The sequence below is a fragment of the Macadamia integrifolia genome, unplaced genomic scaffold (genome assembly GCF_013358625.1).
Source record: "Macadamia integrifolia cultivar HAES 741 unplaced genomic scaffold, SCU_Mint_v3 scaffold1057, whole genome shotgun sequence".
NCBI lineage: Eukaryota > Viridiplantae > Streptophyta > Magnoliopsida > Proteales > Proteaceae > Macadamia > Macadamia integrifolia.
This window is the reverse complement of record NW_024868069.1, coordinates 49,129-67,816: the sequence shown is the minus strand read 5'-3', so window position 1 is coordinate 67,816 and position 18,688 is coordinate 49,129. Positions and strand designations below refer to the sequence as shown.

At 39.6% G+C, this 18,688-nt stretch overlaps 1 protein-coding gene and 1 non-coding gene across 2 annotated transcripts in view; one reads left to right on the top strand and one right to left on the bottom strand.

The window, feature by feature from the left end:
* LOC122062509 (FGGY carbohydrate kinase domain-containing protein-like) overlaps window positions 1-18,688 on the bottom strand; it is a 72,907-nt gene that overhangs the window by 23,408 nt on the left and 30,811 nt on the right. The gene's annotated exons all lie outside the window — the stretch shown is intronic.
* On the top strand, window positions 18,053-18,159 carry LOC122062510. Its single transcript, XR_006134996.1, has one exon. It is a non-coding gene; the product is annotated as a small nucleolar RNA R71 (small nucleolar RNA).

The window sequence follows — 18,688 nt, the reverse complement described above, 5'->3', positions numbered from 1 at the left end:
AACTTACCAGGCATAACAGAAGACCTGGCAATCTTCATGTTGCCTGTAAGCTTGACAGGGCCCTTGTAAATGAAGCTTGGCTTGATGCCTTTCCTTCTTCCCATGCCAGCTTCGGCCTCCCTAGGATTTCCGATCATAGCCTCATCTCAATCCATATCCTTCCCTTTTACTCCTTTGGTCCAAAGCCTTTCAAATTCTTTGATATGTGGACCTCCCACTCTGATTTTCAATCCCTTGTCCACACTGATTAGAACATTCCCATTCCCCGCTCCCTTTCCCCGCTTCTTGCTTTTTCCAAAAAGCTTAAAAACGTGAAAGTTGCCTTAAAGCTTTGGAACTCCACCTTTAGGAACATCTCCCCTCGGGTTTCCGCTGGTCGGGATAAGCTTCACTCCATCCAAGCCAGACTTCAACTTGACCTCAACCCCCTTCTGGCTGAGGAAGAAAAACCAGATCCGATAAGAAAAAGCAGCCACTTTTGACTTATTGTTGCTTCTGGACCAAGAAGAAAGCTTTCTCCGCCAGAAAGCCTGCATCAAATGGCTCGAATTAGGGGATTCTAACTCAGCTTATTTCCATCAATCACTCAAAGCTAGAAATAATGCCTAGTATCCCTCTAGGTTCATTGCCTGTCAAATACCTGGGTCTCCCGCTTATCTCCTCCAGGCTCTCTTCTCACCATTGTGCCCCCATGCTTGACAAGCTCCGGAAAAAACTTCAACTTTGGAAAGGCAAACTCCTCTCCTTTGCTAGTCGTCTTATCTTGATCAGATTGATCCTTCAGTCCATGTACCTTTATTGGTCTGGTACATATGTCCTCCCTGCCTCTATAATTAAATCTTTTGAGAGTCTCATGTGCCCTTTCCTTTGGAAGGGCTTTGATTCGTTCGAATTCCTCAGACCACTCAGTTAGGAGAAGGTTTGTCTTCCTAAGTCTGAAGGAGGGCTTGGGATCAAAAGAATCAAAGATGCAAACTCAGTTGGAGTCCTCAAGCTAATCTGGAAAATTGTCTCCAACCAGAAAAGCATTTAGGTCGATTGGATCCTCTGGTCCTCTTAAACATAATTCCATCTGGACTGCCTCCCTCACTTCGAATGCCTCTTGGATTTGGAGGAAGATTCTTGGCCATAGGCCCATTGCCCTCCCAGTCGTCTCCTACACCATCGGTAATGGGCAATCATTTTCCTTATGGAATGACCCCTGGCATCCTTCAGGTATCTTATCCCGCCTCGTCTCTCCTAAAGTCATTTACTCTTCTGGCCTCACTTCCAATGCTCTTGTTTCCTCAATTCTTTTCCCTGCGGAATGGTCCCCTCCTGTCTCTTCCCCCCCTCTTATGGATCTTTGGTCCTCCCTCCCTCCCTCCCTTCTCTTCCCCTCGACCATAGAGGAAGAGATGATAAATGCATTTGGCTCCCTCCTTCAATGGCTCCTTCTCCTCTACCTCTGCTTGGTCCTTCATCCGTATCCCGTCCCCAACCATACCTTGGCATAGGTTAGCTTGGTTTAAGGGTCACATCCCCCGCCATAACTTTACACTTTGGAGTTGCTTATCAAACTGTCTCCCTACCCAATCCTTCCTCATTCACCGCAACATCCTAGCCAATCCCTCCTGCTGCCTTTGCCCCAATGGCATTAAGGATATCCCCCATCTCCTTTTTCTCCTGCCCCTTCTCCTCCCTCATCTGGAAACCTATTCATTCCAAATGTTGGCCGGCTAGGAGATCCATTCTTCCTCTAGATAAAGAATGGATCTAGATTGACATAACCTTCTTTGGTCCTTCCATTTGTGACACCATTGGGAAATTAGCTTTTTGTGCAACCATTAATCATCTTTGGATGGAGCGAAACATTCTTAGATGGACCCCCAAATCTAGATCTCCAGGTAAGATTTGGAAAGCTATCTACTTTGATGTTTCCTCCAAAGCCCAATCCCTTCACCCCCGCCCTATCCCCATCTCCCCCAGAACTCCCTCATTATAACCTCTTGGAAACTTCAGGTTGACCTCATCCAGCCCCCTTGATGGCTTCTTGTCTTCTCTGGATCCTTTTAATTCTCCCCCCTCCCCCCATTATTGTATCATGCTCTTTTGTAAGCTATGGCTGGTTTTGTTGTTGTTGGCCTTTGGGCTGCTTTTTTCTCTTTGATGGCTTAGGCCCCCCCTTTTCCCTTGTATATATTCTTCTCGCTTCAGTCGAAGAATTGATAGAGCTCCCAAATCGCCCAGTGAAAACAAAATCAGCCAAGCTTAAATGAAAAGTGGGAAAACCCTCTATACAAACCCCACAGAACAAATCCCAACAATCGGACCCGAGGTGGTTAAGCCCCAAAGAGTACAACACTTTCTGGGTTGCCACCAGTAGATGGCCACCAGTAGGTCCACTACCAACAGGTGCCCATCAACCGATGGATTGACTGATCAACATCATCCTCTATCCATATCACCAGTTGGACAAAGTCTGAGACTGTTTCAACCTCTGTCCACCTCACCTACCGGTGAACCTTACTGTACTGCCCCTTTAGGTAAATTTTGAGGATTTTGGGGTACCTTTTAGGGGACCCTATTATACACATCCTTGTAACTAGGGCAGAGGCGATCACTTTCAATGAGGCCAAGTGGGAACCGGGCATTCTTTTTGGGAATTTGCACCCGGTCAACAGATAGGTAAGTGGTGCCCTGATTTCTTTGAGAGTATTTTAAATTTTAGAACTGATGTGTGGCACTGCAAGCATCTGCTTTAATTTCTAATATCAAGTATGCTCTATTTGAATTGTATCAACTGTTTACTTATATGAACTATTGTTACTGATGACTGTATAAGCGGATCCGGTGTGACCGAGGGGAATTCCAACATCATGATCGCCGCATTAATGATTGCATCAGGCATTGTGTGTGCATTAGAGCCAAGCTTGGATATGGGTAAGTGGTGTGGCCAATGGCAATTATAGTACTGTGTATCCCATACTAGCTGTATGTATGCGAGAACTAGGTTGGACATGGAATGCGGTGCAGCCAACGGTGATTCTGGTACTATATGTCCATACTACCTATATCATTATAAAAGGTATGTACATATTGTGGTTAAGTATAACTACCCTATGCGACCACTTGCCAATAGGGGTGAGGTGTTAGATAACACATTGTAGTAAGTTCGATGAGTTCTTCCGAGATGCCACTTCCGTGGTACTATGTGATTATTGTCGGAGGCGAAAACTAGCCTAGTATGGCCGATGGTAATTCTGTTACCGTGGCTGCCAAGATTAGGTTATCAGGATTTGCTGGGTGACCCATGGCGTATTCTAGGACTGACAGGTTCATATCTGGGACTAGGGTTTGTAACATTGGGTGACCGATAGAGATTCCGGGACCAAGGATATTGCCTAATGTGTCACAGTAACATTAACCCAACTTAATTGTATGGTAGGTGGACAATAACAAAATGAACTACATAATCTTACATCATGGCTTATATATGTTTGCTTGCATGAACCCCATCCCTTATGAGCTAGTTAGAGCTCACACCACATGTGTGTTGCTTTTAGATGACAATGCAGGTACAATGGTGCCTATGAGCAGTGACACATCCTCACCTATGGCCGACTGCGGAGGAGACTGGTGTACAACAAATGCTAAGGAGCGCGACGTCTGTGCCTACAGTGCACCATGACTGAGAATTGTGCTATCCATTGTCACTACCGTATTTTTTTGGATGTTATATTTTTTGATACAGTATTGTTTGTCTTGTAATGGAATTTGGACAAACTTGTTAAATTACTATGATAACATTTTAGTTCTCCTTAGCACTTGAATTTGATATATATACATACCCTGATTCCGCTGCACTAATGCTAGTTCTAGTTATGGATTGTGACAGTTAAGGTACTACTTTAAAGAACCTGGCAATGTTGTAGGATGGTGATAAGCGTCCCAGTCATACCACAGGCATCCAAGTGGAAGTGGGGTGTGACAGTGTGTGTGTCTGTTAGAGAGAGAGAGAGAGACAGAGAGAGACCACATAGTTGAAAGAATATACAAGATGTATATTATTTCAGGACTAATGCTATCACCAATGCAAGAGATGGTCCACTTGTTGATAACAGCCACTCAGTGCAATCACAGTTGTCTAGGGAACGAGGTGACACATGGTGGTGGAGGGGTGCCTATACGCTTAGGCGACCAAGGCACCCAAGTGTTATTTTTTATTTTCCCTATTTTTTAACATTATTGAGTATGCTACATATATCTTAGATCATCCAAAATCAACATTAAATCACATCAAGTCATCAAAAATCAACAATTAGAGAAATGGTTTTGGTCTCTCATAAGTTTGACTGATCAAATGATTTTCCTTTTACATGAGAATTTTATATTAGGTAGAACACAAAACCAACTTTCCAACAAATCCAAGATTTCTTAAATCTAATATATATTGAAAGAGTTATGTTCTGGTCAAATCTTATTTGGCGTGCATGAATGCTGTTTAAAATTGCCCTGAATGGAAGATAATTTTTTAGACATCAAAGCAAAAGATATTTTACCACTCTTTTGGTTTTTAGTGATGTTTTGTCACAAATAAGATTTATGAAATTTTTTTGTTTGAGAAAATCCCTAGCATTTGAAAGTTGTAATCATAGTTGTCACGATGCCAAGACGAACCAAGGCGGTGGAGGGTTATCTAAGCGCTTATGCGAGAAGGCGCCCCACCCCGCCTTAAGGCAAACAAGGCGACTAAGTGTTATTTTTTATTTTTCCTATTTTCTAACGTATTTAGTAAGCTATATATACCTTATATCATTAAAAAAAATAATAATAATAATAATAATTAAGCCACATCAAGTCATTATATATCAACATTTAGCCATATCAAATCATAAAAAAATCAACATTAAGTTATAAAAAATCAACATTTAGAGAAATGCTCTTGTTCTATAATAAGTTTGACGGGTCAAATGATTTTATTATTACATAAGACTGTGTATTAGGTATAACATAAAACCAGCTTTCCAACAAGTCTAAAATTACCTAAATCTGAGTTGTAATAACAAAAGTTATACTCCTGTCAAACTTATTTTAAAGTGCTCGAATGCCGTTAAAATCGCTTGAATGAAAATAATTTTATGGCTATCAAAACAAAAGATTATTTTACCGGACTTTTGGTTTTTAACAATGTTTTAACATGATAGGATTTATAAGATTTTCATAATTGAGAAAAACCCTAGCATTTAAAAGTTGAAAATCGTGATGCGGATCCAAGTTCCAAAAGTTTGACTCGGATCATTTAGGGCCCACTTAATTAATAAATAGCACAATTTTTAACCAAATATCAAAGAGAATGGCAGTTTTATAAATAAGTGAAAGCTTCTAACAAGTAATGGCAGAACCGTAATTTATTAGAACTTTAGGTCATGAAAAAGAAGGGAAAGGGGAATGTAACGTTAGTGAACAAAGGGGTAGAATTGGAATGAAAAAAAGAATAAAGAAAGTGGGGAATAGAAGCAAAAGATAGGGGGTAATTCTGGGATTTAATAGAAATAAGGAATTAAAACCTACTTTATGATGTTTTCTACAACCTCATGACAGCCAAGGGTTCACGTTGACCACCAGAGAAGGAATCGAGCTTCAGCCAACAGGAATCTCCTTCAATAGTTCTGAAATTCCAGATTTACTGTTGCCTAAGCCTGCTGGATCAATCTTAACCAGTACAGTTCAAAGATTCAAGCAATACTTCGAATATAGAGTCTGGAACTTGGAATCAACGATAGTTGCAGGTATGGTTTGCAACTGACTTCAGCTCTTGTGATTATTGGGTTCTTTGGAGAGCAATAGAGAAGGGTATGGATTGCAGGCAGGAGCTTCACTTTCGGCCATAACCTCAAGATAGACGAAACCCTATCAAAGGAGATCGACACTTCTTCCTTGACTGCAGGTGTCGCCCAGAACAGGGTAAGAAAAGAAAAACCAGAAATTTTAAAGATGAAGATGAAGAAAAAAGGAAGAAGAAATAGAGAAGTATGAGAATGAAAGAGAAAATGTTAGAAAATTTCATAGAAGAGGAAGAGGGAATCGGAAGCCATGGTTCACACAAAAAATCTCCATCACGTTTTAATTCTCAAAAATCTGAAATCTCCATTGGGTTACATCTATATAAAGGCAAGCAAAAATGTAAAAATGGAAGCTAAATAAATTGGAAACGACCCCAAATAGCAACTGAAATAAAATTCAATCTCCCAACTAAACTTGACCACTCCCTACACTAATAATTAAGGAAACAAAATTACTAACTAAATTACTACCAAAATTTCCCACGCCTAACTACATTAACTCTCCCGATCTTAAAAGACCTCGGCTCTGTCGAGTTAAGTCGTGCTCCCAAGATACCCTTGTACATCACTAGCAGATGAGGTGGCATATATCTCGAAGTAGATGATGGGAACATAACTCCAATAGGAGGGAGAGTAGATTGACGTGTCACTGGGGCAAGAGTTAGTCGATGACATGGCATGTCTGATAATGTGTGGCATCATTAAATACGTATGACCTCCTTGCTTCACCTTGATGGTGTTCCGTGCACCATTATAGAGAATACCTGCATGTCGTTGCCAAGGTCGCCCTAGAAGAATGTCGCAGTGTGCCAATGGGATGACCAAACAAGAAACATGGTATTGTAACGGCCCAAACTGTAGATGTACTCGAACAACTACAATGGCCTCCTCTCAAGCTGTGGGTCCAAAACCTTGCTAGTGAATCTTCTTGAAAAATTGCTTCTGTGGAAGGTTGTGTGCTTAAACAAATTCAGCAGATGAAGTTTGCTTTTGCCCCAATATCAACAACTGTATGAATATTGGGAGGATCAGAACCATGCAGGAGAGTACCCTTTTGTCTGAAGATAAGAGCTTTGTCAACTAGTCTATTTGAAAAGGACGTAAGACTAGTGGAATGAACTTCTACATTCTCATCATCATCATCAATATCATCTTCATCAAGGGGGTAAGGATATAAAGCAAGATCAACATCATCACTCTTCTCTATCAGTTGCTTCTCTGCTACATTCAAAGAACGAGCCCTTGTTAGAGTAGTGACTAAGGTTATTAAGGCAGTGAGGCAACCGAGGCGTTTGAGGGTCTTTCGGAGCGCTTTGGCAATAGGGCGGGCATAAGGAGTCACCTTATTGAATAAAGCGTTCATGTGTTTCTATTTGACTCAAATCCTAGTTGAATCCTACTACTCATATGCTAAACAAGGATTAAATGTTCATACTTCATACCAATGCAATAATACATAAGCCAATCTGGTTTCTAAATAAATGGAAGGCACTAGGCAGTAATAATAAAGAGCTGCATATAAGGCTATAAGCATAGTCATCCAATCTGGTTTTCCAAAGAACATGGCAGACAGTAATATATTTTTAGAAAAAAAAAAAAATCAATAGCTTCATATTTATATAGAAAACAAGATTTTCTTTAAATCAATAGCCTCATATTTATGCAGTAATTGGTTCTTAACACTAGCCTTAGGTCTTCACTCTTCACTAATATTAAGAATCAAACCAAAACAGAAGATTAAATTAAAAACAGAACCACAATAGTGACAGAAGAAAATGAAGAAGAAAGAAGGGAGAAGAAAGAAGAAGGAAAAAAAAAGGTACCGTATGCAGAACAGAAGAAGAATGAAGAACATAAGAAGAAAGAAAGGGAGAAGAAAGAAGAAAAAAAAAAGACAAAAAGACAGGTACAGAGCTATCACTGTAGGTTGAAGAAGAGTGAAGAACAGAAGAAGGAAAAAAGAACAAATTAGTTTAAATTTGTTTAAGGCCATACAGTTGCCAATCACAAATTGATATTTGAAATCTATCTAAATTAGTTTAAAAAAATTATGTAGTCAAAAATGCACATAAGGCGACCGCCTTGGGTAAAAGGCGTTGCCTTATAGCGCCTTACCACATAAGGCGACCGCCTTATGTGTTGTCTCTAAGGCGCCCTACTGCCTTAGACCCTTTGAGCAGCCTCAACGCCTAGGCGTCGCCTTACCAGCACCTTGGTGACGCCTTTAATAACTATGGTAGCAACCCTTCTCGCCACAACTATAGCATCTAATGTTCTTTACCCAATCACTCCTTGTTGAACTCTGAACTTTTTCCTTCAACTCTGCGAGCTTCAGGCTTCTTTTCCTCCATACGTGGTAGAGGTCTATAAGCTGAAGGAGTCGTGAGCATACCCTTCTAATAAATGGACTTCCATTCAGCTGTCTTGGCATGAGTTGCTGCCACATCAACTGACCTAAAATCAGTGTTAGCCAATTAAAGTCGGATCTCAGTACTTAGCCCACTAATATATCGCAACACCCGTTGTTGGCCTATTTCCTGAAGTTGACACCTTAAAAATAGTTTATGGAACTCGAGGGTGTAGCTATCCACATCCTTGTTGCCGTGCTGCAAATTAAGCAATTTATGGAACATCACCTACTCATAATTAAGAGGAACAAATTTCTTCGCCAAGATCTGCTTCATGACCTCCCAATTGGTAATGGGTCCAAGTCTTCTGACAAACCTTGCATGCACATCATCCCACCAAGAACATGCATACCCAATAAACTTGGTAAAGAAGAGTTCACACTTCTTCACGTTCGGAAGAGATTTATAAACAAAAATTCTCTCCACTTTGGTAAGCCAGTCAAAGAATTCTTCAAGTCCCTTTTTACCACTGAACTCTGAAACCTCAACTTTGATGCCATAACCCCTATCAGAAAATTGTCGTGTAACATCCTGGGGAACAACTGGAATAAGTTGCTGCCTATGGGGTCTATCTTCAATCCGTAAAGTATTAAACTGAGGAGGTAGTGTAGAGGATCCTTCTTTAGCTCTCTTGTCGGACCCCTTCATAAAAGCAGTCATCTCTTCCATAAACTTGTCTGTTGAATGGGGTAATGACTTGTGTCTAATATGACACCAGCCCTCTTTATTTATAACAATTGAGAGAAGGTTCTAGAGAATTACAAAGACCATTAACCCCCTTAGGGTCTGTTTGTTTGATAACTGACACTTTCCCTAAAAGCCATAAAACCCATTATTACAACATTCCCCCTCAAATTGGTGCATAGATATCATATATGCCCAACTTGCAGATAATAGGATGAAACATCTTACTACTAAGGCCTTAAGTAAATACATCAGGCAGTTGTTCATTACTAGGAACAAAAGGCACAATGATAAGGCCCATATCTAGCTTATCTTTAATGAAGTGTCGATCAATCTCCACATGCTTGGTTCGATCATGTTGGGTAGGGTTGTGAGCAATGCTAATGGTAGATTTGCTGTCATAAAAGTGCTTCATAAGAAGGGTAGCAGGAATAGCCAAATCAGTGAGAAGACCATGAAGCCATAGGAGCTCACAAATGTCATGTGCCATAGCACGGAACTCTACTTCAGCACTAGAACGGGTAACCACGGCTTGCTTCTTGCTACGACATGTAACAAGTTTACCACCAACAAAGGTGCAATAACCAATAGTAGACCTGCGGTCATCAGGGGAACCTACCCAATCTGTATCTGTGAAGGCCTTCACCCTAAGGTGATCATAAGGAGAAAAAAGAATGCCACGACCTGGGGCAGATTTCAAGTACTGGAGAATACGTAGCACAGCTTCTATGTGAGTCGAGTAGGGATCATGCATTTACTAACTAACCAAGCTGATGGCAAATGTTATGTCAGGGCATGTATGAGAGAGATAGATCAACCGCCCCACTAATATCTGATATCTCCCCTTATCTACCGGATCACCTTTCTTACTACTCAGGTGACAATTAGCTTCAATTGGAGTGTCTGTCGCATACACCCCAACATGACAGAGAGAAGATCAAGCATATACTTCCACTGAGACAAGTAGATCCCACAAGAAGACCTGGCAACTTCAATGCCGAGGAAGTAACTAAGTTGTCCTAGGTCTTTGATCTCGAATTCCTCACTCAAGTATCTCTTGAGGCAAGATATTTCTGCCAGATCATCACCAGTAACAACAATATCATCGACACAGACTATTAGGATAGTAATCTTTCCACCAGATCTCTTGATGAACAGAGTGTGGTCGGCATTGCTTTGAGAGTAACCTGTAGTAACCATAGCCTTATGGAAACGTTCAAACCAATCACGAGGGGATTGCTTTAGCCCATACAGAGCACGCTTCAGCTTGCATACTTTCCCTTAGGTTTTGGAGTAAGTGAACCTAGGAGGAATGTCTTTATACAATTCCTCCTCCAGTTCCCTGTTTGAGATTTTAAAATGTAACCGCAAGCGTACGGATCAGTGTAGCTACGGGTCGAACACAGGGAGAGCAACCACTTTATTTTTTTTTCTTTTAATAATGTGAAAGTAAACTAATTAATGGTTGTGATCTAATTCTAATTACCGTCTTAAACATATGTATCTAAAATAACGTCCTAACCATTCGTCATCTAAGAATTTAAAGACGCAAGCCACGCAATTAAAATTAAATAAATAAATAACTAAAAATAAACAACCCACGTAATTAAAAAAAAATAAAGGAAAAAAAATGCTGAAATAAAAATAAAGTAAAAAAAAAATGGGATAAAGCTAGAGAGAGACACACAAGTAGGTTTCTCTACTTAGCCCGAGGGATGCATCATAATATGAGCTTCCCTACTTGACCAGAGAGTCACTCTTACAAGGGTTACTCTACTTGGCTTTAGGGAAAGGGAGACAATTAAAATAAAAGCAATAAATAAATGGTTCTATGGCTAGGAGGGGCAAAGCCAACACATACACTAGCCATGAACCTTGGGGGAAAGGGATAGCAATAATATAACGACTAAAATTAAAGTCCTAAATTAAGAAAGAAAGGGTAGTCAGAAGAGGAAATGAGAGTGGGGAGAGAAGACTACTGAAGGAGCCTACTTACTTGAACTTCAACCCTTGAACTGAAAACTTGATCGATTTGAGATACTAACAGTACTAAAAACCAAATCTGGAATAAATCAAATTTGAAATTTCTAGTACTAGAGAAAACAAATCTGAAGAAAAAATAAAATGAACTTGAAAGACATGCTTCATAGCTTCTTCTTGTCACCTAGAACTAAGCCTAAAACTAGAACTTGAATTATTTAAACAATAAAAATAAAAAACTAAATCAAAAACAAAAGTGATTGCATTAATTGAATAAAAAGAACTTACAAAAGTGTTTAAAGCATAAACCTAAAACTAGAGCTAGAGAAAGAGAAAACTAGAGAAAGAGATAAAGCAACTAAAAAAAAAACCCTAGAAGAAGAATGAATTGTCCCCCCTCCTCTTACATGAGTTGTATTTATAGGGAATGGGGAGGTAGAGTAACAAATTTCTCTTTCCTAAAAGGGAGAAACCCACAATTGGTAGTGAGATCTTTTGAGACCAAAAGTAGAGGAAAGAGAAGAGAGAAATAAACTTGGAGAAATTTCCAATAATTTTTTTTTGCTTATTTTCTTTCCTTTTTTTTAAATTTATTTGTCTCTTCTTTTTCTCCCTCCAAGGGACGATTTTTCTTCTTGCTTTGTGTGATTTGAGCAATCTTTTGGTGATGATGTGGAGGAGAGAGAAGATTTGGACAAGATTTATTTCTCCTTTTTTTTTCTCTTCTTGCGCAGGAACCCCTCCCACGATTTTCCTTACTTCTAATTTGATGTGGAAATCTCCTCTATGCCCTTAGTGCTTTAAGTTAGTGAAAAGTAGGAAATCTTCAACAAAATTCTCCAAAAAAAGACAACCATGAGATTCGAACTTGAGACCTCATGGTGAGTAAGGGAATTTTGCACACCATAGCTCACCAACTACACTAGGTAGTTATTGTTGGAGAGATATGACGCCCGATAATGCTTAAAGTCTTTAAAATATAAAACCTGCAAAAAAAGAGTAAAACCCAAGGTAGCTCCATTCAAAATATATAAAATGCATGTTTTATTACCCTAAATTTTACACCTAAATGTGCTCATCAGAATTCCCCCACACTTAGACTTTGCTAGTCCTCGAGCAAAACAAAAATAAAAAGAATAAAAACAAAAAACCTAACTCACTTTCGTTGGAATCACGGTTGCACTTAGCATGTGCAACAAGCCTTTAAACCCCTAGGTCACCCTTAGTGGACGAGTTGTGCCTCATGGGTGTTTGCAATGAATATACACCCAAATTCCGAATAAATAAATCCCAACATTGGCCAAAGGTAAGGCTCATACCGATCCGGAGCAAAGATAATTTTTCTTACAAGGGACCCCCACACTTGAACTTTTATTACCCTTTATCAATTCCAGGCACTAGCATATTTCTTAATTTGGAACTCACCTCGTCTCTTCCAAAACATCCTTATCTTAAGGTAAAACCACTTGTGAAGAAATAGGGAACCAGTGACTAAGGTGTTGGAGTGTTTTTTACCAAAACATATTGCCAAGCATTAATGACATTTGCACATTTTTTCTTCTTTTTTTTCACTTAATAAACTCTATTCTACTCCACTACTTTTGGCCTGAATGACATGGTGGAGCAAACACCAGACACCCAAGTTACTATGTAGCTTCGCTTTTTGTATATGCCCACAAAGACAGTGATACTAGAGTTCTTTCAGAAGTTTTCTCCCTAGGAATTTCGATCAAGACACCACGCTTCCTGAGGCGCAATGACCTGCCTAGTTCTAAGGGAATCAACTATTATTCTTCTTTATACCACATTTCACATTTTATTTAAAATTGTGCATTTGTCAACTCATGCCAAATTAAAAAGAATGTCTCAACTCCAAATCAAAAGTACAAGGAACCCACAGACTTACATATGGTCCAACACCATAAAACATGGGTCTCTTATTTTTCAAAAAAAAGTCCCATCTCAAGACACAGGCTTGTTTCTTTCTTCTCAACAGGGTTTTTATACGTTCAAAATGAGTACCTTAGTCAAAACTTTTATTTTGCACACTAATGAAGCAACCGAATGGTATGATCATTAGCCAAAAGCCAAAGTAGGACTTCATCCTTAGCAAGCTCAAAAATAAAAAGAAAAACAAACAAAACAAAGTGAAAAAAAACAAAAACTGGTTTCCCTCCCCCACACTTAAGTCATGCAATGTCCTCAATGCATGGAAAGAATTAAAAGCAAAGACAATGCAAGGGGGTCATACCTGATTAAAAGTTAGTCATCAATGTAAAGAGGTTCATGGAGATCCATGACCTCTTCACTACTAGTAGTAGGAAACTCGAGGAATGGCTTCAAACGCTGACCATTAACCTTCGAAATTACCCTTGTTCCTGGATTCAAAATCTCCACAGCCCCATGGGGATATACATTATGGACAATAAACGGGCCATCCCATCGGGATCTAAGTTTACTAGGAAAAAGATGCAATTGAGAGTTGTACAATAAAACCTTATCACCAATTGTAAAAGATTTACACATAATGTGTTTATCATGGAAAGCTTTGGTCTTTTCCTTGTAAATCCTAAAACTTTCATAGGCATCATTCCTAAATTCCTCCAACTCAGATAGTTGGAGCCTACGATGAATTCCCGCATCAGAGAAATCAAAGTTGAGCTTCTTGATGGCCCAAAAGGCCTTATGCTCCAACTCAACTGGTAAGTGACAAGCTTTCCCATACACCAAACGGTAGGAAGACTGACCAAGATCGATCTTGAATGCAGTTCGATGGGCCCACAAAGCATCAATGAGCCTAAGGGACCAATCCTTACGGTTGGGATTAACAGTTTTCTCCAAGATTTGTTTGATCTACCTATTAGACACCTCCACTTGGCCACTAGTTTGGGGGTGATAAGGGGTAGATAACTTATGGGTGATCCCATACTTTTTCATTAGGGCCTCAAAAGGCCGATTACAAAAATGAGTACCCCTATCACTAATTATTGCATGTGATGCACCAAAGCGGGAAAAAATGTTCTCTTTTAGAAACTGGACCACCACTTTGTGATCATTAGTTTTGCAAGGTATGGCCTCTATCCATTTAGAAACATAATCAACAACCAAAAGTATGTACAAATTCCTAAAGGAATTAGGGAATGGTCCCATAAAATCGATGCCCCATACATCAAAGATCTCAACTACCAAAATAGGGTTGAGGGGCATCATGTTCCTCTTATTGATACGGCCAAAAGACTGGCAGGCGGGACAAGCCTTGCAAAAATCAAAAGCATCTCTAAAAAGAGTGGGCCAATAATATCCGCATTGGAGAACCTTTGCAGCAGTTTTCTTAGGTCCAAAGTGTCCACCACATGCATGATCATGACAAAAAGAGAGAATAGAATGTTGCTCATGATCAGGAACACATCGTCAGATAATCTGATCCGGACATATCTTAAACAAATAAGGATCATCCCAGAAAAAGTGCTTAACTTGAGAATGAAATCTATACTTATCTTGGGTGGACCAGTGATCCGGAGTTACATCTAAAACTAAGAAGTTGACAATGTCAGCAAACCATAGTTCACTGGACATTGCAAATAATTGTTCATCTGGAAAGTTCTCGTTGACTAGAGAATCGACAGTCAAGCAATTGGGAAGTCGGGATAAATGGTCTGCAACTAGGTTTTCAACTCCTTTTTTATCCCTAATTTCTAAATCAAACTCTTGCAAAAGTAAAACCCACCTAATGAGACGGGCTTTGGCATCCTTCTTCTGAACTAAGTATCTGAGAACAGAATGATCAGTATACACCACCACATGTGAGTCAACTAAGTAAGACCGAAACTTTTCTAATGCAAACACAACCACTAAAAATTCTTTTTCAGTGGTTGTATAATTGAGTTGTGCATCACTTAAGGTCCTACTAGCATAGTAAATGACAGTGGGAAACTTATTAATCATTTAACCCAAAACCGCTCCTATGGCAAAATCCAAAGCATCACACATCAGTTCAAAAGGTTCAGTCCAAACAGGTGGTTAAACAATGGGTGCATTGGTCAACTCCTTAAGTTGTTTGAAGGATTCTAAGCACTCTTTAGAAAACTCAAAAGTTTGATCTTTAGCAAGTAATGAAGTGAGAGGTCGGGCTAACTGACTAAAGTTCTTAATAAACCTTCTGTAGAAGGCCGCATGCCCTAGAAAAGACCGAACGTCCTCAACAGATTGAGGAGGTGGTAAATTATCAATTAAATCCACTTTGGCTCTATCTACCTTAATTCCCTCCTTGGATATTACATGGCCTAAAACAATACCAAATTTAACCATGAAATGGCATTTCTCCCAATTCAAAACCAAATTCTTAGATATGCACCTTTTCAAAACTAGTGAAAAATGATGAAGACATTCAGAATAGGAATTCCCATGAATTGAAAAGTCATCCATAAATACTTCTAAGAATTTTTCGACTATGTCAGAAAAGATACTCATCATGCATCGTTGGACCGTAGCAGGGGCATTGCAAACCCCAAAGGGCATACGCCTGTAAGCAAATGTTCCATATGGGTATGTAAAAGTGGTATTATGTTGGTCCTCTAAAGCAATTGGGATCTGGTTATAGCCAGAATATCCATCAAGAAAACAATAGTATTTATGTCCAGCTAACCTCTCTAACATCTGGTCAATGAATGACAATGGGAAGTGGTCCTTCCAGGTTGCCACATTAAGTTTTCTGTAGTCTATGCACACTCTCCACCCTGATTGGACACGGGTTGGAATTAGTTCATTATTGGCATTAGGAACTACAGTCACACCAGACTTCTTAGGCACTACGTGAACTGGGCTTACCCATTGGCTATCAGAAATAGGATAAATTATTTCATGATCCAAGCACTTTAGGATCTCTTTCTTAATGGCTTCCATCATCACTGGGTTAGCTCTTCTTTGGGGTTCTGTGGATGGTTTGGAATCCTCCATAAGATATATATGATGTTGCACAATAGAAGGGCTTAGACCCTTGATATCAGTTATGGTCCAACCTAGGTCTTCCTTATTATCTTTTAACACTTTAAGTAACTCCTCTTCCTGGCTATAAGTTAAATTTGAAGAAATTATTACAAGAAGAGTCTGGGCAGGCCCTAGGAAAGCATACCTCAAATTAGATGGTAATTCCTTAAGATCTAGCTTAGGGGGCTCAGCTATGAAAGGTTTGGGAATGGAATTGGAAAGGGGTCCTAAGGGCTCCACAGGTGTGTGAAGACTCAAGACTTCAAAAAAGAAATTTTCACTATCATCATCCAACTCATCCATACACTCTTGGAATTCTGAATCAAAATCAATATCAAAGTTGGTAACTAAATCATCAGAAAAATCCAGAAAATCCTTAAGCATATTAATCTCTTCTTCCATATGTGATTGCTTGCCTATCCTAAACATGTTAAACTCAACAGTTTGGTTACCAAAAGATAATCTTAGGAAACCATTCCGACAGTTGATTAATGCATTACTGGTAGCGAAGAATGGTCTTCCTAGAATTATTGGGATCTCATCCTTGGTTGAGAAGGGCTTGGTATCTAACACAATGAAATCTACAGGGAAAATAAATTCCCCCACCTTTAGTAAGACATCCTCAACCATCCCTTTAGGAATCTTAACAGACCTATCTGCTAATTGAAGAGTAGTTCCAGTGGCTTTCAATTCTCCCAATCCAAGTTGCTTGTACACATAGTAAGGTAAAAGATTCACACTTGCACCAAGGTCAAGTAAGGCATGTTCAATGTAGGTGTTGCCTATGACACAAGATATGGTAGGGCTCCCTGGATCCTTATACTTGGCTGCTATAGGCAGAGTAATTAAGGAACTAATGTTACCTGCCAAGAACGCCTTTTTGGGCACACTAGTGATACGTTTGTGAGTACACAAATCTTTCAATACCTTTGCATAGGCAGGGATCTGGGATATGGCATCCAAAAGAGGGATGTTCACTTCTATCTTTTTGAAGACTTCTTAAATTTTATCCATTGAAGCAGTCTTCTTTTTGTGTACCAAGTGATTAGGAAATGGGATAGGATGAACATAAGGACTATTAGGGATTTGCCCTTTTTCAGAAGAATCATTTTTTGTTTCCTCAACCAAATCATCTTTAGTTTAAAAAGAATCTTTAAGTTCATCAGACGAACCTGGAACAAGCGGCACACTTGTGTCCTCAACTGAAGGAGAGTTAACAGGAGTAATAGATGGGAAAAATTTAGGAACGCTCTATTGATACTCTCTACCACTCCTAAGGGCATAAACAACATTACATTGGTTAGAGGGCCCTTGTTGGGTTTGACCTTGTACTATACTCAGTGGTGCATTTGTTGGTGTTTGTGAACTAACAGGTTAATGATGCCTAGGGTTAGGCTCTGGTTGACTGGGTAAAGTTCCTTTCTCCCTCTCACGCATAATTGAGACAACTTGAGTGAGTTCTCTCGTAAGATTTTGATGGCTTGTCATGAGGAGGGCCATATTTTTTTCCAAGTCACTTATTCTACTTGCCTCTCCAGTGTTGGTAAACCCAAGGGGTTGCTGATAAGATGATAGGAGGGGCCCTAGGAAAACTAGCCTGAGGTCCTACATTTGACCTAGGAAAAGTATTTTGGGAAAAATATTGTTGTGTAAAGGGAGGCCTTGGGAGTCCAGGTTGACCTTGATTATGGAAATTGGAAGGCCCTACTTGGTTGCCCTGATTCCAAGAGAAATATGGGTGATTTCTCCATCCTGGATTGTAGGTGTTACTATATAGATTATTCTGGTATAAGGCATTAACACTATCATTAGAAGTGCCCCAAGAGGTGTTGGGGTATTCTTCTATGACATGTCCAGGGGACTGGCACCAAGCACAAATCTTAACCAAATTGACTGATGATGGCTCTCTAGGAACAATAGCCTCAATTCTCTTGATTAGGCTATCCAAATGGGCTTCCTTGGCTACTATCCCATCCACAAAATATCATTTTCCTCTTATGGTTCTTTCACTCTCTTGGGTTGATTCCTACTCACGGGTTTTGTCAGCTAAGTCAAGTAAGAATTCCCATGCCTTTCCTTCATCTGTAAAGGATGTGAATCCCTCAGGGCACATGTTTAGTTGGGTAATCAATACCCTCATAAATTATTTGACATAAATGCCATAAGTCTAGGCCATGGTGAGGGCATTCTTAGAGTAGATCCTTGAATCTCTCCATAAGTTTGGAAAAGGACTCACTAGGCTTTTGCCTAAACTTAAGGATATCACTTCTAAGCTTATTGGTCTTGTGAGTTGGGAAAAACTTCTTAAGGAAGACAACTGTGAACTGTTCCCATAAGGTTATGGAATTTGTGGGTAACCCATACAACCACTTCTTAGCTTAGTCTTTTAATGCAAAAGTGATAAACCTAAGCTTAACAGCATCATCAGAAAGCTGTTGGATCTTAATTAGAACACATACCTCTTCAAATTCCCTTAGAAATAGGTATGCATCCTCAGAGGCCAACCCATGGAAGTGGGGCAACATAGTGATGTATTGAGATTTGAGTTCAAAATTATTGCCCTGGGCTTGTGGTAGAACTATGCAGGAAGGTTGGGCTGTTTTAGCAAGGTAGAACCTATTTTTTAGAGATTTAGGTGAAGGGTTTTGATGTTGGTCTCCCATATTGAAAGGTTTTAAAGATAGCAAACGTATAAGGTTACTACTTGTTTGATCTATTCTTTCTAACCGATTCTTAGTATTACGTACCCACACTCATGCAATAGAAAACTACCCATAACTGGAGTCAGACAAGCACAAAAGAATG